Source organism: Petaurus breviceps, unplaced genomic scaffold, assembly GCF_028583685.1.
Source record: "Petaurus breviceps papuanus isolate PSGF00001 unplaced genomic scaffold, PetGlider_PUasm1.0 181, whole genome shotgun sequence".
NCBI lineage: Eukaryota > Metazoa > Chordata > Mammalia > Diprotodontia > Petauridae > Petaurus > Petaurus breviceps.
This window is the reverse complement of record NW_027185784.1, coordinates 5,618,418-5,645,313: the sequence shown is the minus strand read 5'-3', so window position 1 is coordinate 5,645,313 and position 26,896 is coordinate 5,618,418. Positions and strand designations below refer to the sequence as shown.

The 26,896-nt window shown below is 37.7% G+C and overlaps 1 protein-coding gene and 1 long non-coding RNA gene across 2 annotated transcripts in view; one reads left to right on the top strand and one right to left on the bottom strand.

Moving 5' to 3' along the window:
- Positions 1 to 808: 808 nt before the first annotated feature.
- Positions 809 to 26,193, bottom strand: LOC138160551 (uncharacterized). The gene is made up of 3 exons (XR_011168163.1): positions 26,094 to 26,193; positions 12,391 to 12,482; positions 809 to 1,660 (listed from the first exon to the last, which is right to left on the bottom strand). It is a non-coding gene; the product is annotated as an uncharacterized lncRNA (long non-coding RNA).
- NDUFA5 (NADH:ubiquinone oxidoreductase subunit A5) overlaps positions 14,721 to 26,896 on the top strand; it is a 306,556-nt gene continuing 294,380 nt past the window's right edge. Inside the window, exon 1 of the mRNA XM_069087122.1 lies at positions 14,721 to 14,724. The gene's annotated coding sequence lies outside the window, so the exon portion shown is untranslated. The remainder of the gene's footprint in view (positions 14,725 to 26,896) is intronic.

Sequence of the window (26,896 nt, the reverse complement as noted above, 5' to 3'; positions counted from 1 at the left end):
TATTTATTACACTATAGCATAGTGTAAACATAAGTTTTATATGAACTGGGAAACCAAAAACTTTGTGTGACTCTCTTTATTTTGATATTCACTTTATTGTGGTGGTATGGAACCAAGTCCAAAATATCTCTGAAATATGCCTGTAGTTAGAGTTATCCAAGAGTGTAATGAACTGCTTTGAGAAGCAATTGTTTTCCCTTACCTTGAAATCTTTAAGCAAAAGCTGGATGACAGTTTGTTAGAGATTTTGTGCAGGGGATTCTCAGCCAGGTATGAATTAGGCTAAATAGCCTCTAAGGACCTTTCTAACTGAAATTCTGTGTGATTTTGTATGTGTGTGACTAAAGGATCCCTCAAGTATCTTCCAACTTTAAGTCTATATACCTACTAGAGCTATCACATTGTTTGTCATCATGACTCCCTGTCCCCAATGTGTTTATATGGGTAAAACCACATTAAAGTGAACACCGAGGAAACTTTTAAAAGAAAAGAAAGCATCACATCACAACATGTAGCTTTTGCTGAGGGGGGGAAAGTTTTACTACCTTGCCAAGGATAGAGTGTGGGCATTTATGGATCTATGGTGGGGCTGTATGTAAGCCTTAGGATTTTTACCACTATATGGCAGAGACTTTTCTTCTTAAAACTTGGAGAAATGTGGAAATATATGCTTGAGGGGTGGAATGCCATGCACAAGCAGCTTTCCAGAGGACTGCTACTGTGAACAGCTTTTAAGATTCTGATTATACAGTATGGTGAACACTCTATTTAGTACATAACAAATCAAAGCAAAACATCCACAGAAAATCAAGATACAGCATTCACAATATTACAACTTATCACAGGACAACAGCTTATCATTAAAATGGCCACATAGTTTTCACCAAAGTGGTCACAATATTTAGAACAAAGAACAGTCATCTCAAAGTACAATAGTCAAAGTCTTCCACTCATGGGGCACACTTGATTAACTCAATTAGTCAGTTATTCAGCAATCAATTACTAAGTATCTTTAATCACTAAGTACAATCATTAGAGAATACATAAACCCTCCACCCCTAGGTCACTAGTAAACTACAATTTCATCATTACTCAGTACCCATGGAGAGGTCTTTTCATCTTGACATGGGGCCAGTTCTCAGATTCCCTGGATCCCCTTCCATGGTCCCAGATTCTACCTGGATTCACAAGACTGTCACCTGGGTTCAATGGCAGACAGCTCCCGGTGCCTTGTTCAGCTCTCTGGGTAGGTCCTGCTCCACACTGAAGTTCACAGGGTCCAGTTCATCTCAAATCCTTCACAATTTCTGCTCCCAGGAATTCAAGGCTCAACCAAGCCACAAACAGACAAAGTCCCTCCATCCTGGTCATGCTTCCTCAGTCTTCTGCTTCCTCAGTCTTCTCCTGGGCTCCTGGCTCCTGGACTCCTGTTCAGAAGAAGCTCCACCACCACAAGTTCTCAGGAAATTCTGGATCAGTTCTTGATTCTCTCTTCTGGAGCTGCTCTGCCACCAGATGCTGGTCCCAATAAATTCTGACTGTGCCTCTCTGGGGCTTTTCTTCCTGTTTCAGCCAACGTAACAGGAGACAGGAGTTCATACCTTCTGTTTCCCCAACAGAGTCTTGATCAATTACTAAGTGCTAGGTACCACAAAGGGATCTTCAAATTCAAATGGCATTACCATTACAAGGGAAAGAAGACAGAGAGACAATCACACAGAAACTGCCACATTTTTGACTTCTATACATAACTTAAGCAAATGTTAGACTTATTTGACTGCCACTTCTGCTTCAAAAGAATATTCTCTTTATTTAGAATTTTATTGTCTCCTTAACTTATTCATAATACTTTCCTAACCCTTTCTTAGCTGCTGGAAAGGAGGGTTGTTTATAATGTAATTTTATGAATAATATACTATTCATATGTAAAGAACTTAGAGGTCTTTCTGTGGTGCTTGATGCTTTGAGGAGAATAATGGCAATTAGTATTCAGGGAGCCCTTGATTTACAGAAAAATCCATAAAAGAAGTGAGACCATCTCAGTCAGGAACTTAATTACCTTTCTGTTAATAAAGGGTACATTCTTCAACATTTTACCTGGTGATCCAGACTTTAACTCCCTGCTATAATGAATAAGTACAAAGAAGGTGTCTTGAATTCATACAAACCCTGTCATCATAACAAAGACAACAAAATATCACCCAAGGGCCATAAAACTATACATACTCTTTGTACTACCACTACTAGATCCTGTACCCTAAAGAGATCAAAGGAAAAGGAAAAGGACCTATATGTACAAAGATATTTATAGCAAAAGGAGCAACAAAAGATAATCCAACATTTTGTGCTGGCACAAAATTGGAAAGTGAGGAGATGCCCATCAACTGGGAAATGGCTGAATGTGTTGTGGCATATGACTGTGATGGAATACTATTGTGCTATAAGAAATGATAAGGAGGGTAGTTTCAGAAAAAGAAAATTCCATGGCAAGACCTATATGAACTAATGCAAAGTAAAATGAAAAGAACCAGGAGATCAATATGAACAATAACAGCAATGTTGTAATATGATGATCATCTGTGAAAGACTTGGCAACTCTGATCAAATACAATGATCCAAGATAGTTCCAAAGGGCTCATGATGAAAAAAAAATGGTATCCCTCTCTAGAGAGAGGAGCGATTAACTCTGAGTGCAAACTGAGGTACGATTTTCTCACTTTATTTTTCTTACTTTTTTTTAATATGGCCAATATGGAAATGTTTTGCATGACTTCACATGTTTAATTGACATCTTATTGCTTGCCTTCTGAGTAGGTGGGGAAAGGGTTGGGAGAGAGGGAGAGAATTTGGAACCCAAAATTTAAAAGGGAAAGAATATTCAAAATAAATTAAAATTCTCAAATATATTTTTTTAAAAACCCAAAATCTCAGATGCTAAAAGTTTAGAATGTTGTTTGGGTCGGATTATCACTAAATGGTAATGTTAAATAGACTCATTAGAAGCCAAGCAACATAGGCTTCTTTTGTTGAAATCTGATTAAATTCTTAGAATATTTTTTAAAAACCTGCTAATCGATTCAATAAACATTTATTAAAGGCATATATGCAAATTGTGCCAGGTACAAAGGATTTTTAGAAAATGAAAAAGCCCTTCTTTTATCATGGGGGGATTTTGATGGGATAATTGCAAAAAGTATCTAGTTAGGTCAATAAAAGGTGATTTCGTGAGACTGACCAAAGAAGGCTTTAAGAATAGCAACTGAATTGAACTTTGAAGAAAAATAAGGATTCTGAGAGGTTGAAGTGAGGAGGCAGTACAACCCTATAATGGAGGATGGTTTGTGCAAATGCACAGGTGGAATGTCAAATTTGGGGAACAGTTAAAAACCCATTTTGGTTAGAACTTAAGAATTTGTGAGATGGAATAATGTTTACTCCATCCTGAAATAAGGTTGAAAAGGTATGTTAGAGCCAAATTGCAGAAAGCCTTGTGGAAATACACTCAGTTCTACACCTTTCCCTCGTTAGGATACATATTACAAAATGCTATTAGGCTAGTATGTTAGTCTGAAGTCCTTGATCCAGTCCAATAAACATTTACTAAGGGTCTACCAGGTGCTAGGAACTGTATAAGCCGTAAGGCTGCAACTAATAAAGAGTCCCGGCTTTCAAGAAGTTTACAACTTAAGGAAGGGGAAGGTGACAGCACACAAAAGGAGGAAGGAAGGGGTTGGAGCACAGACACTTGGGGGTAGGCAGTGCAGGAGTATCTTGTTCCATGGAATTGAAACCAGGTAGAGCAGCAAACTCAAAATGAAGTAATCAGCGAATTCAGTATCTGCTCTTACAAAGGAAGGCATTGGGAGGAGTGTTGGTACTCTGCCCTCAAGGTCTCCAATCAGAGAAGGCTAAGGGAGGTAGAGTCAATCAATGCTTGAGTTAACACAGTGATGAGGTTAAAAGTGATGAAGTTAACCTGAGAGGGGCATTTTGTTCTGTGGAAGTGAAACCCCCAGGGCAGTAGATGTAAAGTAGGGAATCCCCAACTGAATGGGAAACCTGTATCAGTCATTCTTTAATGATCAATTACAAAACAATATCCTGTATTTACTGAATATGATGAAACCAGCTCAAAATCACTGGCAAGAGTTAATTCTTAAATTTTCAGTGTTACCATTTATACTTCAGAAACAATAAACTAAAAATCATAGTTTGGTTTATTCTTTTGTTGATTGACTAGATTTAAGAAAGTGATGGAAAATCAATAAAAAATTTTTCGGTAACTACTTAATAATATTAATTAAACTTAAGTGTATCATCAGTACTTTTTTTACCCCCTAGAGAGCTGGTTGCTAAACATTTACCAGCATACCCCAACCTATACTGAAAAATTTTTGACTTCAACAGGGCCTAACCACTTTCTGAGTGGGAACTGAATTAAAGTTTAAGGGGCAACTCTAAGTTCCTGGAAAATGAAAAAGTGGTATCCTGGAACACTTCAATCTAATTAAGGTCATTACCTATCTTGACCCTTGACAGAAGGTTTAGCTATATGACCATTTTAAGTGACAATCCTTCCGTATGATGAATCAAGCTGTAACTGTAATTTCACCTGGCCTTTATAACTGTGTTTTAGCTAATTGTAGAAATTTTTAAAAATTTGAACATACTATAAATTGTAACTGAGAAATATGATTTTTTAAAGGCAGGATGAATTTCTCTCTAAGCAGAGAGGATTACAATTGGAATTAATTGAATTAATAAATTTGTCTCTGGCAGGCTTGAGGCCAAAACAGCAGAACGAAGAATTTTTTTTCTAGCACAGGCTTAAATGTCAGACTGAAGAGTCTCCATTTTATCCCAGAGACAGTAGGAAATCAATGAAGTTCTCTGAAGAGGGAAGTGACATGGTCAGAACCTTGCTTTAGGAAGATTATTTTGTTAGCTTCATGGAGGATAGATTAGAGGGAGAAGAGACTTGAAGCAGGGAAAACAAAATGGGGCAGGGCTGTAATAAGATCAGTCTTCCCCATTCACCCTAGTCATCATGTAGGTTGAGCTAGTTCTTTCACTAAAAGGCAAAGAAGCTGTCCCCAAGACTTGGCTGGTTAAGAGAGCTAAGGATCAAGCTGATGATCTCTGGGAGCCCCCTGGAGCTCTCCTTGAATCTTTGAGGTATAGGCTCTGGGAAGCCCCCTTGGACTATGATTAAATTGTCCTATTTGATGAGGCATTTGCATGAGGCCATAAGCCTTACATTATGCCTGGGCCTAAACCTCTGTAACTAGACTTCCCACCCTTGAGCCTATCAAAATATCAATCACTTCTCCTGAAGACCCTCCCCAAACTCCTCCCTTAGACCACCCCTAGATTCCTCCCACAACCTTCTGTATATCAGACCCCATCTTGTCTCCATGTCTGTGAGAGCACCATAGAATGACCTAGTACAGGCTTACTCTGTGTCCAATACAAGCGAACTTCTAATAAACTTTACTTTTCTTTGGCTGAGAGAACACTTGAGTTGAATTCATTCAGCAGGACCTGGCTGTTGGTATTTTGGGGTCTCCAGAGCAACCCTAACCCTCTTTATGGGTAACCTCTTCAAAGCCAGATCATCATTGATGTAACTTAGTGATCTCAGGACATGTTGATCTGGCATTTTATCAACCAAAGAGAGGTAAAGCTAATATTTTTTAGGGAAGAAAGTTCAGAAAGAAGAAGCAGAACAAAAGATTTGGTTTTTAGTAGAGTCTGAATCATCAGGTTAAGGGGAGCGAGAGGTGTCGGATAAGGGAAAAACCAAGTTGATTAGAGCCTTCAGGGTTCGGTGCTAACATTAGTATATTGGAGTCAGCTTTCATGACTTGAAACCCCACATACCAGGGATGGAGTTGGTAGAAGAAGACAGAAGAGAATTCTGTACCATAATCTAATTAAGAAAGATGTCATCTTTTAAGAAAAAATTAGAACCCTGCTTGAAGATAACAATAACATATATATATGTATGTATGTATGTATATCACTTACTACGTGTCAGGCACTATACTAAGTGTTTTACAATAATTATCTTATTTGATCCTCTCAACAATCCTGGGAGGTAAGCTGCTATTATTATCCATATTTTACAGATGAGGAAACTGAGGCAAACAGTTTAAATTACTTGCCCAGGGTCACATAGCTAGTAAATGTTTGAGGCCAGATTTTAACTTGGGTCTGAACTCCAGGCCTGCTATCCACTGTGAATAGATTTATAGCATAAATAGAGTTAAAATTAAAGTAAACTAAAATTAAGTTGGCAGCTAGCTGGAAAAGTGGATAGAACATTGGGCCTAGAGTCAGGAAGACTAATCTTCATGAGTTTAACACTTAATGAGTAAATCAAGTCACTTAACCCTGTTTGCCTCAGTTTACTCATCTGTAAAATAAGCTGGAGAAAGCAATGGCAACTCACTATATTATCTTTGCCAGTAGAATCCCAAAAGGGGTCTTGGACAGTCAGACAGGACTGAAAAGGACTAAACAATAAGATAAATGTTTATTCCCTTCCCATTTTTCACTAATCTTGAGAGGAGAAAGGGAGATTTCAAAAAAGTGAATTAAGGGGAGTAGTGGTACCTATCCAAAATGTCTAAACAAAAGGTCTCAATAAAATATATTTTTTTAAAAATGTGTCAAAATTCCTCTTTCTTGCCACCACAATCCCTTCCCAAAGGAAGGCAGGGCTAGATGTGAGAAGAAATAAGACTGTTTTAATGTTCGAACAGGTGGGGAAATAATTTCAAAATATTACTGTCTAGAAAATAGGAATGGATAGAAGGAAAGTTAGTTTGAACGCCCATATGTCTACAGACTTTACCACTCTGTAACAATATGTTCACAGTGGACATATTTCCTTTAAATCAGTGAAGGACAGAGGGGCAAGAAGGGAAAGGAGATGACAGAAACCTGCTCTTCTACGAGTTTGTAACCTAGAGGAGAAGAAAAAACAGATTCACATAAAGACACTAAGGGAACTATAACAGTCTTACATTTCAAGGTAACACTTTAGGAATTAAGATGCCTAAAGAGTCAATGTGCTTGGAGGAATTGTTAAGAATCTACAATGCAGAAAAATCCTTAGTGCATTCTAATTAACTCACAGCAGGTGATAAATTTGTTTGATGAAGAACAGTGTTAAAAAAAAAAACCCTGCAGAACACCTTTATAAAGGACAGTAATATATTCAGGGAAAGAAAGTATGATCAGAGAAAAATAGGAAAGGGATTAAAAAAAAAACACAAAGTCAATTTGTAGGCAAAAAAATGTGATGAAAAGAATGAAAAATGTCTGAATAAATTAACAGAAGAATTCATAATCACTGTAAACAACTATTCAAATGTATCAGAAGAATAATCTAAGAAAAATGAGCCTGCTGTAAATGAAGTTGGAACTTGGCTAAAGAATACCTGAAATGATAAACTCTTCTTTGAATTACCTTTTAACAAGAGAATTAAAAAGAAATGGAGCAATTAGGAAGAATAATGACTTTACAAATGGCTATTGACTAAAAAAAAAAAAGTAAGAGAATATTTTGAAGGTAAACCAGTTAGGAAGAGAAACAACTTGAATCTGGGGATATGGATGAGATTTTTAAGGAACATACTGAAATTTAAAATTATTCAAAACAAATAGGGATTGGTGAGGTTTTTAGGAAACCATGTTAGTAATTACTGGGCCATAGTAAAAGCACTGGCCTTCCAAAACTCACCCAACATTTTAAGCACCTATCATGTGCCAGACACTGTGAACTGTCCTATCAGGTTTTTAGCAATATTTGACCAATTGATGGAATATATGATATTGCAGAGGCAGCCTCACATAGTAGATAGAGAGCTGGTCTGGGAATCAGAGGAGAACCTGGGTTTGAGTATGGTTTCTAACATACACTGTCTGTGTGACCCTGGGCAAGTCATTTGAATTCTCCTTGCCCCAGGCAACTCCCCAAGAATGTAAGTTGAAGAAAAGGTATTAAGAAGTTCCTTACTGGGAACTGTTCATTGATGGTCAAAAACATTAAAATTCTATTAGGAGAGTATCTACAAACATCACTGCAAATGTATCTGATCAGCTCAATAAACTGTTTCCACTTAAGATAAGTGGACCAAGAGAAAATTTTTCTTTCATATTTTTTAGTAAGAAATGTAGTAAACATTTTTTGTGAATTTTCTTCAAAATGCTATAAATGAAATATGAATTTTCCTTCTATTCCCTACTGAAAATAGTAACAAGCTATTGGTTATATACCTGAGAAAATGGATCTCAGTCCATCACATTCATCACCTAATTTTATTCCAGTCCTGTAATGCAGTGCCCAAGAAAGTGATGGAATTTCCACTTTCATTTCTAATAAAGATAAAACAAATAAACTTACTCTTGATAAACCCAGAAAATATTGAAAGAAAATTTAAACTCAAGCATTGAATACAAAGGAAAATAACTTGAACTAGAAACTGCAGAAGCAAAAGAAACTCAAAAAATGAGCATTATAATTGACCTACAAGAGGCTGTGAATCTGTAGGGCAATCTCATAGAGGAAAAGACAAAATTTTTCTAAGACTGCTCAAAAGGGGGTATTAGAGAGAACAGGGGTGGGGAACGTGTGGCCTTTGAGGCCACATGTGGCCCTCTAGGTCCTCAAATATGGCCTTGAGGTCACAGTTTCCCCAAATATATATATATATGTATATATATATACACACATATATATATATATATATATGATCAGACTGTAGAATTTTGAAAACTTAAGAAACTTTATAGAGAATCTTGTCCAGTTTTGTCATTTAATAAAGAAACTGGGTGCTAAAGAGGTGATGTGATACATACATAATACATGCAAATATGTTATTGCTGTTTAATTGTTTTCATTTGTGTCCAACTTGTCATGACCTCACTCAAGGTTTTTGTTGCAAAGATACTGGAGTAGTTCACCATTTCCTTTTCCAACTCATTTTACAGATGAGGAAACTGAGGCAAACAGGGTTAAGTGACTTGCCCAGGGGTCAAATAGCTAGTAAGTGTTTGGGGCCACATCCGAACTCAGTTCTTCCTGACTCCAGGCCCAGCACTCTGTCTATTGCACCACTTAGCTGCCATACATACATATTTACACAGAGACTATTAGTTCTCTCTCAGTATACACACATATTTACACATCGGTTATTAGATCTCTATATATACATATATCTTCATATATACATATATGGATTTGTATATAATTTAACCTTCAGATAAGAACTTCTTGAAGATAGAAGATAAATAATACAGAATTACAAAGTAATAAAACAAAATGAAAAAGAAAGCTCCCCAAATAATTAAAATGATTGATTAATGAGCAAAGGTGAATAGGACTTTTAGTTTAGAGAACGTGTCACCAAGGAGCTTTATAGATTTAAAAAAAAATTAAAATCTAAGTAATCCCTGTCTTGTGAAATAAATAGTAGCTAGACTGGCATTAGGGCTAGGTGAATACATAAAAACAATATTGGAGTTAGAAGGTTCCTATAACTCATCCAACCCAAAGCCATTCATTTTATTTTCTCAATAACTTATTTTGAAAAATGTGATAAAATTTTCAAGAAATATTAACAATGAAACATAAGGGATAGAATCCCAAATAGAATCACAAAATCTGAACTAATTCTATTTTAATCAAATGAAAGAATGAGAAAAGAGGAAAAGATATAAATATATATTTTATATGTGATATTGATATATAAGGTCTGTGCCCCTTTTTGATCATTTTCCATCTGTACACAAAATTTTTGTTGTTATTTTTGCTTTATATCATTGAAGTTGATCCATATGCTCTTCTACTCTTGCTCTCAACTTTGCTTAATTTCAGACAGGAATATTCATATTTATTTATGTTTCTCAAAATGTCATACTTTACAATGCTATAATTTCATTAATGTAGATACTCCTTCATTGATGCAAAACACATTCTCTACACCTTGGTAGAGGATCTTCATAAGCTCCTAGGAAGGAGGAAGCATGGTACAGTAGAATGAGCCCTAGCTCTGGAATCAGAGGACCTGCATTCAAATCCTACCTCTCATGCTTGCTACTGGTGAGACTTTGGGCAAGACATTTATACTAGTTAGGCTTCAGTTTCCTTAATTGAGGAGGCAGGGGGAGGAGCCAAGATAGTGGGGTAAAAAAAAAAAAAAGCAGGAACTTTCTTGAGCTCCCACACCAACCACCTTCAATACCTGTAAAAAAATGACTCTAAACAAATTTTAGAGCTACAGAACCCACAAAGTGACAGAGAGAAGCAAATCTCCCACTGAAGGCAGCCTGGCAGGTGGACAGGAAGGGTCTATCACACTGAGCTGAGAGCAAAGTTCAGTCCCACGTGAGTCATGGGGGCCCAGACAGGGGGGGGGGCGGGGAGGGGGAGGGAGCCCACCAGCATCCCAGACCAGCCAGAGCAGACTTCAGGAGAGTGAATCACTGGCAGCTGTGGTGGTTTCCAGACTTCTCAATCCATAAATGCCAAAGAGAAAGTAAAAGGTCAGTGGGGAACCTTGTTGATCCAGGGTGAGAGTGGAGGCTGGTGCCTGACCCCGGGGCAAGACAGCTGCAGCTGCTGTCACGTGGCTGCCTCTGGAGCTCCTGGCCTGCAGGTCATAGGGGGACCAAGCAACCATTCAACCAATCGCTCTTGCTTTGACCTGCTTGGATCTGGGTCTCAGTTTTGGGTGGTTGTCCTGGGATGAGGAACGCTAGTGTGCCAAAGCTTGTGGTAGCTGTAGAGAGGGAGCCCTCCTCATAGCTCTGACAACAGCTCTGACAACAACTGTGAAACCCCAGCAATTTGGAATATAGCTCTCTCCACTCTGGAAGCAGAGTTCTACCATGGCAAAAAGCTCAAAAGTCAAGTCATTGGCTGGCAGGATGAGCAAACAGAAGAAGTGCAATCAGACCACAGAATCTTTTTTTAGGGACGAAAAGGACTAAAACATGGAACAAGAAGAAGATAACAAAGTCAAAACTCCTGCATCAAAAGCTTCCAAGAAAAATATGATTCCAAGGGTCATTTTCTATCCACTATACCTCCCCATCTCTGTTACTATTAATGCAATTTAGTATAATTCGGTAGATTAGACACTTAGCAAAATGTTTTCTACGTCCTAAAAGAAATGGTTTGGGGCAGCTAGGTGGCACAGTGAGTAGAGCACCGGCCCTGGAGTCAGGAAGATTTGGGTTCAGATCTGGCCTCAGATACTTAACACACACACACACACACACACACACACACACAAACCAGCTGTGTGACCTTGGTCAAGTCACTTAACCCCAATTGCCCTCCAAAAAAAAAGAAATGGTTTGGATATAGATTAATGATAAATAAAATTGTTTCTGGAAGAGAAGCCTAAAAATAGTGAAGAGCATATTATTAATATTCTTTCTTCAACATTTGTTTCTTTTTTTGAAAATTATCTGTCCATTTTTCTATTGGAAAATAGTTTTTATTCTATAGACACATAAATTCCTTAGATTATGAATATTAGATTTTTATAATATATATTTATCAACAATTTTTAGTTTATTTCTTTTCTCTTTATTTTGGAAGATTTTGTCATGGATAAATCCCTTTAACTTTGTATAATCAAATCCACTTATTTTGTCTCCAATAATGTTCCCAATTTTATAAATAAAAACCTCTCTTCAAGAGAGACAAATATTCATCATTATTTTATCTTTCAATTGTTTGAAAAATGTCTTAGACAACTGAGAAAACTGTAGCTTATTTTGGTTCATAGGATGAGTATGTAGTTACGTTTTTGTTTTTTTTTTGCTGCTATACTGCCATTCAATTTCCTATACATTTTTACAGGCAATGGTTTCTTTCACCAGTGCTCTCTAATCTTCTGTTTGTCAAACACTTTGCTGTATAAACACTAGATTCTATTCCCGGATTTTAAAATCTGTTCCAATGAACCATTTTTTTTTTTTGCCTTTTTTATCACGTACCAATTTTACTATTTTGTAGTATATTTTACAAGCTTCAAGGATTCTATTTTTCAGTAGTTTCTCTTGATGTTCATGTTCCTTTATCCATGTGATTTTTATTATATTTGATTATATAAAGTCCTGTCCATTTCACAGGTGGGCTTGTGTACTAGCAAGGTTGAACTGTTCACCAAAGGCCAGACAAGCAGTTAATGGCAGAGCCAGAGGTAGTATGTGCATTCTTAGTCAAGTTCTCTTTCCTGACTCAGGAACTTCCTGTCATAAAAATCATAACATCCTAGATTTAGCGCTAGAGGAAACCCTAGAGGCCATCAAGTTCTACCTTCTAATTTTACAGATGAGGACATTTATTTCCCAAGGGATGAAGTGACTTACCAGATATGACACCAGTAGTAAGCGGCCAAGCTTGGATTTGAACTCAGGTTCCATGATTCCAAATGTACCACATTGTCTCTCTATGGATTTATCTGGTGAGCATATTAAGAGTAATGGGCTGAGGTAATAGTGGCATGAATAAGTATTTATCCACTCATAGTTATTGCAAACAGTTTTTCAACTTGAGATCTTCATTCACAAATAGCCCTAACTTCAGGCCATGGTATTGTCTATTGTAATGATGAAAAGACTTCGAAGTAAGGAAGATAGGCAAATAACGTCCACAAGTTATTCAGAATTTCAAAGGCAAACTTGACAAAAAAAATCAATTATATTTAATTGAACAAATATTTATTCAGCACGTGTTATTTTGCAAGACACTGGGCAATGGTGAGAACCTTTTTATTTTTCGTCAAAAATGAGCTTCCTATCAAATAAGGAGAAGGTGGCATGTATATCAATAAGCATGATACAAAGGGAAATGACAAATAATTCCATCTTTCTGCTTTGGTAATTTTCTCTGGTTTGTTCCCCATGCTTAGAATGCTCTCTTTCATCTTGACCTCCTGGATTCTCTGGGTTACTTCAAGTCCCAACTAAAAATCCTACCTTGCATGGGAAGCATCACCAAAACCTTCTTGATCCTAGTACCTTCCCTTTTTTTATCTTGTTTTTAGCTTGCTCATACATGTTTTCATGTTGTCTCTCCCATTAGATTGTGAAGCTCCTTAAGGGTAGGGACCATTTTTTTTGGCCTTTCTTTGTATCCCCAGCATTTATGCTATCTGACTGGCAGATAGTATACTCTTTTTCTTCTTTTTTGCTTTTTGGAGAGGGGAGGGGAGGGCAGTTGGGGTTAAGTGACTTGCCCAAGGTCACACTGCTAGTTTTGTGTTAAATATCTGAGGCTAGATTTGAACCCAGGTCTTCCTGACTACAGGGCTGGTGCTCTATTCACTGCGCTACCTAGCTGCCTCCCCCGCCCCCAGATAGTATACTCTTACTAAATGCTTATTGACTGTAATAGTAACGAAATTTAAAGATCCCCCTGTATTGGCTTGGTTTTTGGTTTGATTGTGTTAAAACCCAGAGCTTGTGAATCCCATTCATGGGATGGACTTGTTGATGTGAAAAGAGAGGGCTGAACTGGGTTGAGTTGGTAACATAAATTTAGAGAGACACAAGAAAAGAGAGAGGCAGAAAAACTTTTTGGAAGCAGCACCTTTGGAGGCAGAGAGAGACTGAGAGGATTGCTGAGGGCCAGTTTGAATTGCCCAGGACTTTTGAGAGCTGCCACCCAGAGCTGCCAAGGACTGAGGAGACATGGCTGTTATGCTGGTACTTTGTCTGTCTGTTTTGATGTTGTTTTGCCAGATCTGTCCACTGGCGAAAGACAGTCCTGTTGTTGCAGAGGCCTTGAAACCTTACTGTTGGTTCAGAGCTCCTGAGACTGTTCTGCAGACAGAGAGCAAATTCTGTCCACTGGTGAAGGACAGTGCTGTTGTTGCAGAGGTTTTGGAACCTTGCTGTTAGTTCAGAAGCCCTGAAGAAGGATTTTCTTGTTATATGTTTACAGAAATCCTGGAAGGTGGTTTTGCTAATGTTTTCAGGGGTCCTAGTACTGTTCTGCACACAGAGAATGAACTAATGAAGACACTGGCAATGTATCTTGTGGCCTTGCTAGGCTTTGTCTCCCCAGGAACAAAGATTGCTGAGAACTTGCCTCGTCAAGATGAAGAAAAGACCTCCATTTGGGTATTTAGTGCTATGCTTAAGCTTGTTGTAACTCTGGGGTAGATTCAATTGTGATCCAAGGGTGGGGAACTTTTGACTTTTTTGTGCTCTGTGATTAAACAAATGAATGTACTTTACTTATGATTGGAAGCTAATCTCCATTTGAGAAGAGAGGCTTTGTGATGTACTAAATGAATGTACAGCCTAGGGGTGGAGTAGTATTTAGAAGAGGGACTTTGTGATTGATTAAATGAATGTAATATCCAGGGGTGGGGTAGTGCTTGGAGATTATTTAATCACACTTGGTAAATGCTGTATTTTGAATTATGCTATATTTTGATTCTGTCTGTTCTTAATTTGTCACTGAATAAAATGGAGAGCACCTATGCTGGTATTTTGAACCTTGGGAATTTGCCTTTGCTTGGCATAACATTGAAGTGCAAAGAAGACACCCCATGAGATTTAAGAAAATTCAAAGAAGAAGAGATGCCTTCCAGCTGAAGAATTAGGAAAGACTCTATGAAAGCAGTGGTGTCTAAACTGAGCCATGAAGGGAGAAAAACATTTCAATCGTCAGAGATGGGGAGAGGGTACATGGGGAATGTCCTCTATGAATTATAAAAGTGGAAGAACGTAGGAGGATATGGGGGAATCCATTAGTCCAAGCATAAACAATAAGCAGGCATAAACAATAGTAGTGTAGCAATCAGATGCTAGCATCTGAGAAGACCAAAAGGCAAGAGTACACAACCACATCAACTGCCAATCACAGAGCAGCCAGAGTAATTGAAACAATACTGAGAACAATAGAGTGATGGAGATGGAAAAAATAGTTATGAATATGGTGGTTAGTTCAAAACATATCAAGGATTAACTGTTATGGCCTCAGAAGGCTGTGTGTAGGAGTCCTATAGGAGCCTTGAGCCTGTGAATTAGAGATGAAGTGAATTAATTGAGCCTAGGAGTTAGGAGAGTCAAGAGGTTCATTCTCTGTTGACAGACTGCAACATTAGGATTGTTATCATTATAATAATTATGAGCATGATTATGAGAGTCCATGTGAGAATGTGCACAGGAGGACATTTGACTGTGTTTGGACCACGGCAGTATCAGAACTGGGGGGAGGGACATGATGAGAAAGACCAGGCAGTTGTGTATCTTAACAACCTTTCCTGTCTAGAAGAAGAAAAAAAGTGTGGCTAGTGGTTTCAAAGGACCTAAAGCTCAGGTGCAGGTGAGTTCATCGAGACTGTGAAAGGCTTGTGATAAAATGCAGTTGAAAGAGGATGTTAAGCAGTTTGTGTTTTACATAGATGCATACATGTATATATGCATATATGTGTATACTTACATGCATATGGATACTTATATATATATGTAAGTGTATATATGTACATATATATGTAATGCTCCAATGTATACTTATAGGGTGGCTAGATGGTACAGCTGATAGAGTGCCAAGCCTGAGTTCAAATGTGGCCTCTAACACTTACTAACTGTGTGACTCTGGGCAAGCCACTTAACCCTGTTTACCTCAGTTTCCTTATCTAGAAGGAAATGGCAAATCACTCCAGTATCCTTGCCAAGAAAACCTTAAACACAGTCATAAAGAGTTGGGCATGACTGAAACAATGAAAACAACAACAAAAAAAAATAATGCACATATAAATATATTACATCTATATAAGCTTTACAAATACTTATGTAAATATATACATATTTGTATATATGTGTGTACACTTACACATATGTATGCTTATTTAAGTATGAACACTTAAATTATACATTTAAGTATATGTAATAGTTATATTTGTATACTTTAAATATACATAAACATATATACATTTGGGAGGGGGGAGAATAGGTAAAAAGGGAGAGAGAGGGAGAGAGAGAGAGAGAGAGAGAGAGAGAGAGAGAGAGAGAGAGAGAGAGAGAGAGAGAGAGAGAGAGAGAGAGAGAAGAGAGAGTACTTCCCTCCCATGAATTTTTTTCTTCTTTTAATCATCTCTTACACACGGATTCCTCTCTCTTAATTTTATAAATTTTTTTTATGTGGGTCACCACCCTGCAGGTGTTTATATATATATATATATATATGTTTGTTTATATAAATATATCTATACATACATAAAACTTATTTTCTAATGATGTGGCCAGCATTAAAAGAGGTGCTGTGTAAAATCAAGTTCTAATTCTCAGTCAAGGGCTATATTTATTGACTTGATCTAAATATACAGTAGAGAGATTTAGCAATGGACAAAATTGACCCTGTTTGGGAGAGGAAAAGGAGGGAAGAAGAAAGAAAGTTTCAGAAATAGATGTATTTCATATTTCATTTGCATATGTATACACATATAGTGAATATTTAAAAAGGAGTGACCCCTCCCTTGATACTTTCCTGTGAGAGATCTGGGGAGTGGTAGCTTCACATATCCCCTACCCCAGACAGCTTTGCACCCCTGAACACATGCCCTCCCTAGATGATCCTGAGTCTAGATTTCAATTGCCTCTTTTGTTTTTGTCTTTTCTTACTCTTTGATGAACAAGGAGTTATCTCAAGATGGAAATAACCAGGTATGGAGGCAATCTTGTGAGTTCATGAGGTCTAAAGATCCTGGGTCCTTTTGGTCTAAACTGAGTGGCAGCTTGGGAAGGAGTCTCCACAACTACTCTAGTACCATTGAAATAGATTACCATTGGGGCGGCCAGGTAGCACAGCGAGTAAGAGCACCAGCCCCAGTGTCGGGACGACCTGGGGATCAAATCCGGGCTTAGACACTTATCACCCACCCAGAAACACCTGGCCGTGTAACCTTGAGCAAGTTACTTAACCCCAATTGCTTAAAAAAAAATAGATTACCACCAATAAGATGTCAGAAAACTTGGATAGTGCAAAATCACAGTTAAATATAATAATGCCTATTCATCAGTCTCCCAAATTGCTTTGTGTTATAATCAGTTTTAAATATCAACATACCAGTTATTGAATTTTGTTTTAAATACTTTTGCAATTCATGCTTGTGAAGTTGTGTGTATGTTTTTGTGTGTGTGTCTTTTGGGCATTTCTTTTTGTGTAGAAAAGAAATACCTCCCCCAAACCTGATCTAGAGTATACCTTTCTCTTCCCATTTTTTGGAGAATACCCTAGACATGAATTACAACTTAAACTATTAGTAAATTGTCCCTAGGGTATTGGGTTCAATGAGCTTAAAAGAACGGGAAAAGGAAATTAATCCCCTTCCCCAGTAGAGGACAGTCTCCCCAGAATTGAACCAGGTATGGAAAACATGTCTTGTGTCTAGACTTGAGTTCAAATTTGACCTCTAACACTTACTACTTAGTGGCTAAGGGAATAGGTCAATGCCCCAGTCTCCCTGGGTCCACAAGCAATTTGCATGTGTGTGTGTGTGTGTGTGTGTGTCTGTGTGTGTCTGTGTTTGTGTCTGTGTCTTTCCAAGAGAGAAATACCCAGCCAGAAAGACAGATATAGATGTGTAAAGATAGATACAGATCTATCTAGATATAGATCTATCTATAGATATAAATGATGTGGATATAGACAGATATCAAGGCAAATTGTCTATATATCTGCACATATTTCTGTCTGTGTGTGTATTATATATATGCAACAACATATGTTAAGACATAAGACAAGGCAATGGGTAACAAGAAATTACTAAAAAAGCAAAAACATAACTCAACTCTCAGCACTAGGTCCAGCCATTCAAGGAGCAGAAGTATCAAGCTCTTCTCAGAATTGTTGACCCAGAGCAAAAGACATTTTAGTCAAAGTCTCTGTGCAGGAAAAAGCAAAGCTTTTCTGTTGTATTGTTTTTCAGTCATGTCCAATTCTTCATGACCCCATTTAGGGTTTTTTTTTGGTAGAGGTACTGGAGCGGTTTGACATATCCTCCTTTAGCTCATTTTACACATAAGGGAACTAAGGCAAATAGGGTTAAGGGGCTTACCCAGGGTCACACAGCTAGTAAATGTCTGAGATCAGATTTGAACTCAGGAAAAGGAGTCATCCTGACTCCAGGCCTGATACTGTATCCACTGTGCCACCTAGCTGCCATATAAAAATAGTATTCTGGGGAAACTGGGGTTATAATTCCTGCTACATAATAAAGAAAATTACATAGCATCACACAATTCACACACACATGCCATTTGAAGTATTATTCTATTAGAAAGAAAAAATTATTTTAAAAAATTGTTATTAAATATCAGCTTTACCCTCCCCTTCTCCAAGTACAGATGGAACAAACATTTTAAATTTCAAAATATCTGTTCCTAAGATTAGAGGTGTGCATCTTGGTAATATTTTAATATACTATCAAACTAAGACAAAACTTAAATTGGGGAAAAAACTGCTCATAATTTTCTATCTTATGAAAACTGCATTGAAGTTTAGTGCTTAGAAAAGAGGATTATCAACCTCCAATAAATTATAATGAACAATCTTGGTCTTAGAGGTCTGATAAATGTACCTACATCCTCTTAGTAGAGAGGTAGGAAACTTCATATATAGATTGTAATATATACAATCAGGGAGTAACTATATCTGTGTACTTTGCTTTAATGGATTTCTCTGCTATAAAGAAGGGTTCTATGTATATTATTTGTGTGTGTGTGTTAAGGGGAGTTAATGGGAAATACTGCAGTATAAAAACAAGAAACAATAATAAAAGAAGGGAAAAGAAGATTGGTTTTTTTTGCACTGTATAAGCATTTATCATATAGTTTTTAAATGGCATTATGTCGTTACTCTGAAAACATTTTAGTCAATGTGTTGTTTTTTTAATGTGACTCAAAGACAAAAAAAAATTCTGTTTGATCATTGGCAAGAAGCCAGACAAGAAACTGTATGTAAAATCCTGTCCAGAAGGCCCTTTGATGGATGCAAACAACTGAACATTAAAGGCTGTGACCACCTGGACCACCTTCTGGACTAAATTCACAAGAGAGGCCTAAAAGAAAAAATGAATAGTTTCTAATATTAGGTTGGTAGTATAAGGTAAGCTATAGTCAGGGGAGGTTTGCAGGATCAAATGAGATAATGGATATAAGGCCCTTTGCAAACCTTAAAGCATTGAATAAATGCCAGTTATTGCTGTGATTATCATCGTTATTAACCAGCAGCCACCAGTTCTCCAATCCATCAATGACTTTGTTCTTTGAGCCCTCTTCTGCCCTCCTCCTGAACTTAAACAATGTTAATAGTGCAATATAGGAGTGTGTTGGGGTACCTAGGTGGTGCAGTGAATAGAGCACCAGCCCGGGAGTCAGGAGGACATGAGTTCAAATCCAACCTCAGATACTTAACATGTACTAGCTGTGTGACCTTGGGCAAGTCACTTAAACCCAATTGCCCTGTCTTCACCCCTCCAAAAAGACAATTAAAAAAAGGAGTGTGTTGCTAAATTTTCAACAATCAGGTTGGGAGTGGGGAAAAAAGTGTATGCACACATACTTTTAGGTTTAATCTTTATTATTAACATTCTAAATATACTAGACAAAGAACAAAACAATAAATTAAACCTTGATTTGTAGTGACTACATATTTCTGAGATGCTGACAGTGAAAATTTAACAATGAGTTCTCATAAGTGGTTAAAAGAGTCCAGGACACCCCAGGAACTCTTAAAAAAAAATCCCAACCACTTCTATGATAACAAGTTCTATTAAGATTGTCCCAATAACAATAAATATATTTTTATCTCATGCATTTTCAGTCACTACACATTAAGTAATTGTTTAAATGACCATGTCAAATCACAGTTAGTATAATTTTCCATTTTTTCCCATTCCTCAAAACAGCAATGAAAGTCAGTGCTACTTTCTATAATCTTAAGGAAGTAGCACCATCTGGTGGATAACAGAAAGTTTAAAGGAGATTCAGGGTGGAGGACAGATGCACAAGTGGTTGTGTGTATGTTTGTTGTCATGGTTATGGGTGATGTGGAGCTGTCTGGAATTTGGCAGTATCTTCTCAGAAATATAGCCAACAAGCACATAAAACGGGGATGTGCCCTCTCTTTGCAATTTTCATTGACCTCTGCCCAAATAATGCCCAATTAGATTGCAGAAGTCTGGTAAGAGTCAGATTATTTAAGCCTTGAAACTATTACCCCCCAATACTCCTCATATTGGTAGTTTGGGAGAAGTGTCCATCTGGTGTTGGTCAAACCAGTGAACAGAGGCCTCCTGCTCCATTAACATTTACCCCCAAATCACCAGCAGAGGGCCTGTCTTTAGACTTAGGAAGTCAGTAAACAAGGGTGCTGCTCTTTTTCTAAAATGAAAGCACAATGTAAGTCCCCATTCTTTCCTAGAAGCATTAGGAAAAGGATGATGGTCCTATTCCCATTCAACCCTGACTCAAAGATCCAGAGCTGGAAGAGACCTGAGAAGTCATCTGGTTCGATCCCTTATCTTACAAGGAAAAAATGAAGACCCAGAAACATGAAGTAATTTGCCCAAACTCAGTTAGTAAATGTTGGAGCAACATTTACTTACTTACCTCCTGCCTTATTCTCAATCCAATGCTTTGCTATGCTGTCTCAAACCTTTCATTCTGGAGATAATTCATTGGGCAGAATTTACTAGTTATCTTAAGACTTCTTTGATAAATGAAGGCATTAAATCAGATATTTACTTAGGATTTACATTTTTTCAGAATATTTTCTTTATACCAAAGTTATGAGTTAGGGAGTACATGAATTACTGTGTTTGTTTTACAGCTGAGGCACTGAGCAGTTAAGAAATGTGTATGGGAAAAAATAGTAAGACAAGATGAAATCCAACATTCCTTTCTCTGATATCAGGATATGTTCTGCTAGACCACCTTATTTTTAAAAATCAGGCCATTAGATTTTTGGTGGTGGTGGTAGTGGTGATGATGGTGGTGGTAGTGGTGGTGGTGGTGATGATGATGGTGATGGTGGTGATGATGGTGGTGATGGTGGTGGTGTTGGTGGAGGTGATGGTGGTGGTGGTGATGGTGGTAGTGATGGTGGTGATGGTGGTGGTGGTGTTGGTGGAGGTGATGGTGGTGGTAGTGATGGTGGTGGTGTTGGTAGAGGTGGTAGTGGTGGTGATGGTGGTGGTGTTGGTGGAGGTGATGGTGGTGATGGCGGTGGTGGTAGTGGTGGAGGTGATGGTGGTGGTGGTGATGGTGGTAGTGATGGTTGTGGTGGTGATGGTGGTGGTAGGAGTAGTAATGGTGGTGGTTTTAATTAGAGCAGTGTTGTAGCCAGTGTAAGTGATAAAGCATCAGCTATAGAAGTGAACTTCTGGGCTGGGACCAGGAAAGTTCACAGCTCTTGTGACTCAACTACTATAACACTGGGATCATTTGTGGGATGAGATGGGGAGAGACATATCAATGTACACAGTAACCAGGCTCTGAAACCTGGCACTGGACTTGAATGCTAGTTATACTGAGTAAGAAAGTGTTTTAATGAGACCTTCATCACAGATTTCCTTTCCATATAAGCCTGTTAACTTTGCACACAGGCACATTGTTTTCTACAATCAAAAATTACAGTATAACAGATGTCAAATGAAAGCATACCTTTAGTCACAAAAAGGAATGTGGAAGAGAATGAGTGGCCTAGGACAGTGGTGGCATAGGAACAATAAATCCAAGCCAGTGACATGTTTACTTAGAAAACCACAAATTAACATTATCTGTGTCATATTGCATTTCTATTTTGCTAAATATTTCTCAGCTACATTTTAATTGGATTAGTATTTTGAGTTTTTCTGGGGGGTCTAGAGTTTGACACTTTGGCCTAGGGCATCATGAGCATCATTGCTATACGTTTATTGACAACCTATTATGTACCAAGGTCTGGGACAGGTTTTGGTGATACAAAGATGTATAAGACTGCCTTTAGGGGCTAAGTATCTAATATGGAAGCTAGGACACATTCATAAAATATGAATACCTCTGCTTAAAAGTGGAAAGAAGTATCCTTTCCTAACTTGCTTGAACCAAACTTGATTTTAATAATATCACATCATTCAGTTTCAATCGTTTTGTGTTGCCATTGTTATTTTCATTTACATTGTTGTAGAAATTCTCTATATTGTTTTCCTTGTTCTCACCTCATTTTGCATCAAGTTCAGATGTCTTCTCTTACTTCTCATTTTCAACATATTAATCATTTCATGCAGCAGAGTAACATTACATTATATTTATGTACTACAATGTATTTAGTCATTCCTCAGCTGATAGACATCTTTTTGTTTTAGTTCTTTGCTATCACAAAAATTGTTGTCGTAAATATTGTGGTTCATATGAGACCTTTCTTTTTGACATTGGCTTCCCAGGAGTATATATGCTATAAAGTGGAATCTTTGTCAAAAGGCATAGACAGTTTCATCATTCTCTTTAAAAATTCCAAATTGCTTTTTAGAAGGACTAGACCAATTCAAAGCACTACTAACAATGCATTGGTGTGCCCATCTTTCTATATTTCCTCAGAAACACCATTCCCATCTTTGGTCATCTTTGCCAATTTGCTAGGGATAAGCTGAAACCTCAGAGTTGTTTTGATTTGCAATTATCTTACTTTTAGTGATTTAGGTCATTCTTACACATGGTAAGTTTTGTGATTCTTTTGAGAATTGATCATATCTTTTGAACACTATTGCTTAGCCTCTTGGAGCCTTAGTTTTCTCATTTGCAAAATGGAAGTGATAATATATGTGCACATATATGTGTATTTGTTCATTTATATGTATATAATGTGAGTCTATATGCACATATGCATGCATACTTACATACATACACACACATACAGACATACATACGTATAGCAGCTAGGTGGCATGGCAGGGGGGTATAATGAGGCAGCTAGGTGGTACAGTGGATAGAATAACAGACCTGAAGTCAGTCATTTTCCTGGGTAAAAATTTCTCCTAAGACACCAGCTGTGTGACCCTAGGCAAGTCACTTAACCCTATTTGCCTCAGTTTCCTCATATGTAAAATGAGCTGGAGAAGGAAATGGCAAGCCACTTCAGTATCTTCACCAAGAAAATCCCAACGGGGCCACAAGAAGTCAGACACAACTAAACAAAGGAAAACAAACAAAAAAAGCAGAAAGGACCTATGATAATGTCTTCAACTATTCCCCTGAAATATGAAAGGACATTTACAACATTTACTATCCCTTTGAAAACTGGCATATCCAAGTTTTCTTGGGATGGTTAGGTGAAAAGCAAAACCTTTTAAAGGAATGGAATGATAGACTCATAGAATGTCAGAGCTAGAAAGGGCCTTAGATCATCTCATTCAACGCCCTCATTTTACGCAGACTCAGAGAGGTTTAAGTGGCTTATCCAAGGTCACTCAGCTAGTTAGTTATGTGGTAGAGCTAGTACGTTCAGTACATACAGATTTTTAATCCGTGGCTTCAGCTAAGGTGGCTTGCCTTCTTTCTACAGGGCTCTCAACTAAAAAGAATTCAATTGTTCACCTTCCCTATAATTTAGGCCAAGCTGCTTTGGTCACCCAAGTAATCAGCAGTTTCAAGTGCCCGGGTTTAATTCTGTGTATTGGTGCCAATCAGGCAGCGAACATTCTCAAGGCAGTTAGAGGACGAAAAAGCCACTGTCACGGTATTAATTTTTAGTGATCTAAAGAATGAGCTTGGAAATTGACTTACATTACATTTTTCATGAGGAAAATAAAATTAACAGAGCTTGTAAAATAGTGCTAGCTCTGAAGTGCACCCTGGCGCCCGAGTATTTGCCAGGGAACTTCTTCCATCTCAGATGAAATGTTGCCGATATTTCTCATGGATATAAACTAACAGCTCAGTGTGCAACAAAAGCAAAACCACAAGTAGCTGCATGCTGATCTAGTCTGTTCCTTCTCAGGCATACCCCTGAGCACATCATGCACTCTTGATCTTCAGTCCTCATATTTCCCTAATCTCATTTATCAGGAGAAGCTGGTGCAAAGGAACAATGGTTTCTCAAGGTCACAAAGGAGAATTCCTAGGCAGAGCTGATCCACCCCAAATGCCAAAAACTTGCGTTTCCAATTTAGTATTTCAAACAAATATCTCCACTAAAGTCTAAGTTAGCAAATATAATATAGTGGATAAAGCATTGGCTACACTTCATCAGGAAAACCAGGGTTTGGATCTCATGTCAGACACTTACTGTGTGACATTGAACAAGTCACTTCCCTATTCTACATCCACAGTTTCCACCCAGTAAAATAAAAGTGCTTAAAAAAAATAAAAGGGGGCAACAAGGAAAGGGGCATACTTGTTGGCCTTTAATGTCCTTTCCAGCTCTTAACTCTGATACTAAGGTGGGACTAGGCTGAGCTGATCTCAAAGTCATATAATCACTGTAGTGAAGCTCAGAGAGGCTCATCCCTAATAGGTTGATTACCAGGTAATGGATATTTGGCAATAGCAACTCATGAAACCATCTACCAAGAGATGAAGGATCTGCATCAGAAGAGGAAGCATCCAGACAGGTGAAATCATACTTTGAGGTATTGATGATTGTGAATCCACATGTATCAATGTTATTGCTGTTATTATTTTTATTGCCTCTTCTGTATGACTTGCAACATCAGGATTACTGATTTTGGTAGAGTCAGCTTGCTTTAGTAGGACAGCTAGGTGGCACAGTTGATAGAATGCCAGACCTGGAATCAAAAAAAACTCATCTTCGAGTTCAAATCCAGCCTCTGAAACTTACTAGTTGTGTGACCCTGGGTAAGTCATTTAACCTTGTTTGCCTCAATTTCTTTATCTGTAAAATGAGCTGGAGAAAGAAATGGCAAAACACTCCAGCATCTTTGCCAAGAAAACCCCAAATGGGGTCGAGAAGAGTTGGACGTGACGGCAATGACTGAACAATAAGAGCTGAAAGAAGATAGGACCAGGTGTTTTAATTCCACCTCTGCCAGTAACTAGCTGAGTGACTTGAGCAAACTGGTTAAGTTCTCAGAGTCTTCTGTACAATGAGAGACTTGTACTAAATGAACTCATAGATCCCTTGCAGCACTGAAATTCTTTGATTCTCTTCTAAGCTCTACTAGTCAATGATTTACATTAGGGGATACTTCCAGTTTCCCAAGAGACAACTATTTAATCCAAGTGAGTTACTTGATATTAAATAAAAAATTTCTTTTGTATTTTTTATGTGCACATGTTGTTTCTCGCAATCAGGTATAATTTCCTTAAGAGCAGGGACTGTTTGTTTCCTTTTTATTTTGTCTCTATGTCATTTCACAGATTTCAAGCTAGAAGGGACCTCAGAGATTATTCAGTCCATCTGCCTTGTTTTACCAAATGAGGAAACTAGGGCCAGAGGAGTAAAATGACTTGTCTGCAGGGACACAGGGGCAAGTAGTAAAGTTGGGCCTTTAACCTAGAACCTCTGACTCTTCCAGTACCACACTGCCTCTATCTGCAGCATCTAGCACAGTGCCTGACAAATACTTGATTGATTGAAGTGACTTTTTAAAAAACGAATATCTGCAGATTTGCTATTATCTGAATATTTTTTAATGATTGGTTATGAGCTAGACATTGAAACAAACTGGGACATGAACGTAATTATCCAGATAATATACATCTACCTATTGAGCCTTATTGAATTTTTCAATAGGGGTTAACTCATTCACAAAAATAAAATTAACAATGTCGTTCAGTCATGCCCACCTCTTTATGACCCCATTTAGGGTTTTCTTGGCAAAGATACTGGAATGGTTTGCCATTTCCTTCTCCAGTTCAAAAATTTACAGATGAGGAAACTGAGGCAAACAGAATTCAGTGACTTGTCCAGGATCACACAGCTAGTAAGTATCTGAGGCTGGATTTGAATTTATGTCTTCCTGATTCCAAGCCCAGTGCTCTAACCACTGTACAACCTACCTGCTCATAAAATTAACAGTGGTGAATGCTATAATAAACTTTGCACTACCATCACCTACCTTATTTTAAATTACTGCTGCTCAGACAGCCACTTCCATGGTTATGTGGCCATGTCCATGTTACTGAAGTCCTTCCTGCCTTGAATCTTATTGGTGAACCTCAGACAAGTAAAAAATTCAGTCAGGTAGGTGTTTGTGTGGGTGGGGTGTGTGTGTATTTAAAGACACCTGGTTGAGCTAGACTACTTTAGTGGTAAGAAAGAAAGGTCATACAAAGTAACTGCCTTTTCAATTAATTGTGAAGAAATGACCCTTGCCTTAAACTGGTGTTTATTATACACTAATGTATAGTCATACTGATATACATTTCCCATCAATCATATATGAAGGATCATTTCCCCAATAAACATTATTAAATAAAGCTTCTAAAACCCCTTAGATGTTTAACCATGAAACAATTTCAGAGTAATTGGCTTTGAATGCTGAAAGACTTGTTTTCTTCCTGATGTCTCATTTCTGACCTCTATGATTCTCATCTTCAGGGCAGCAGTGGGAATATTTGAAAATAATTCTTTCCAAGTGCTATGTGTCAGCAGCTGTGAAATTTCTAAGCCTTTGGTTTTTCTTTTGTTGGCTATTCATTAAATGAGATCAATGTGGGAATATTCTGCAACGCACAGGATTATGTCACCCTTTAAGGTCAAAGAAGTAGCCTGACATTCTTAACTGGTGAAAAAATGCTAAGAATCAGGTTCTTAGGACCAAGAACTTTAATTTTTTTTATTATTTATTGGAGAAAAATGGCATGATGAAATTTTGGATAAAGATACTTCCTGGAAACAGTTTTAAGGTGTTAAGAAGTC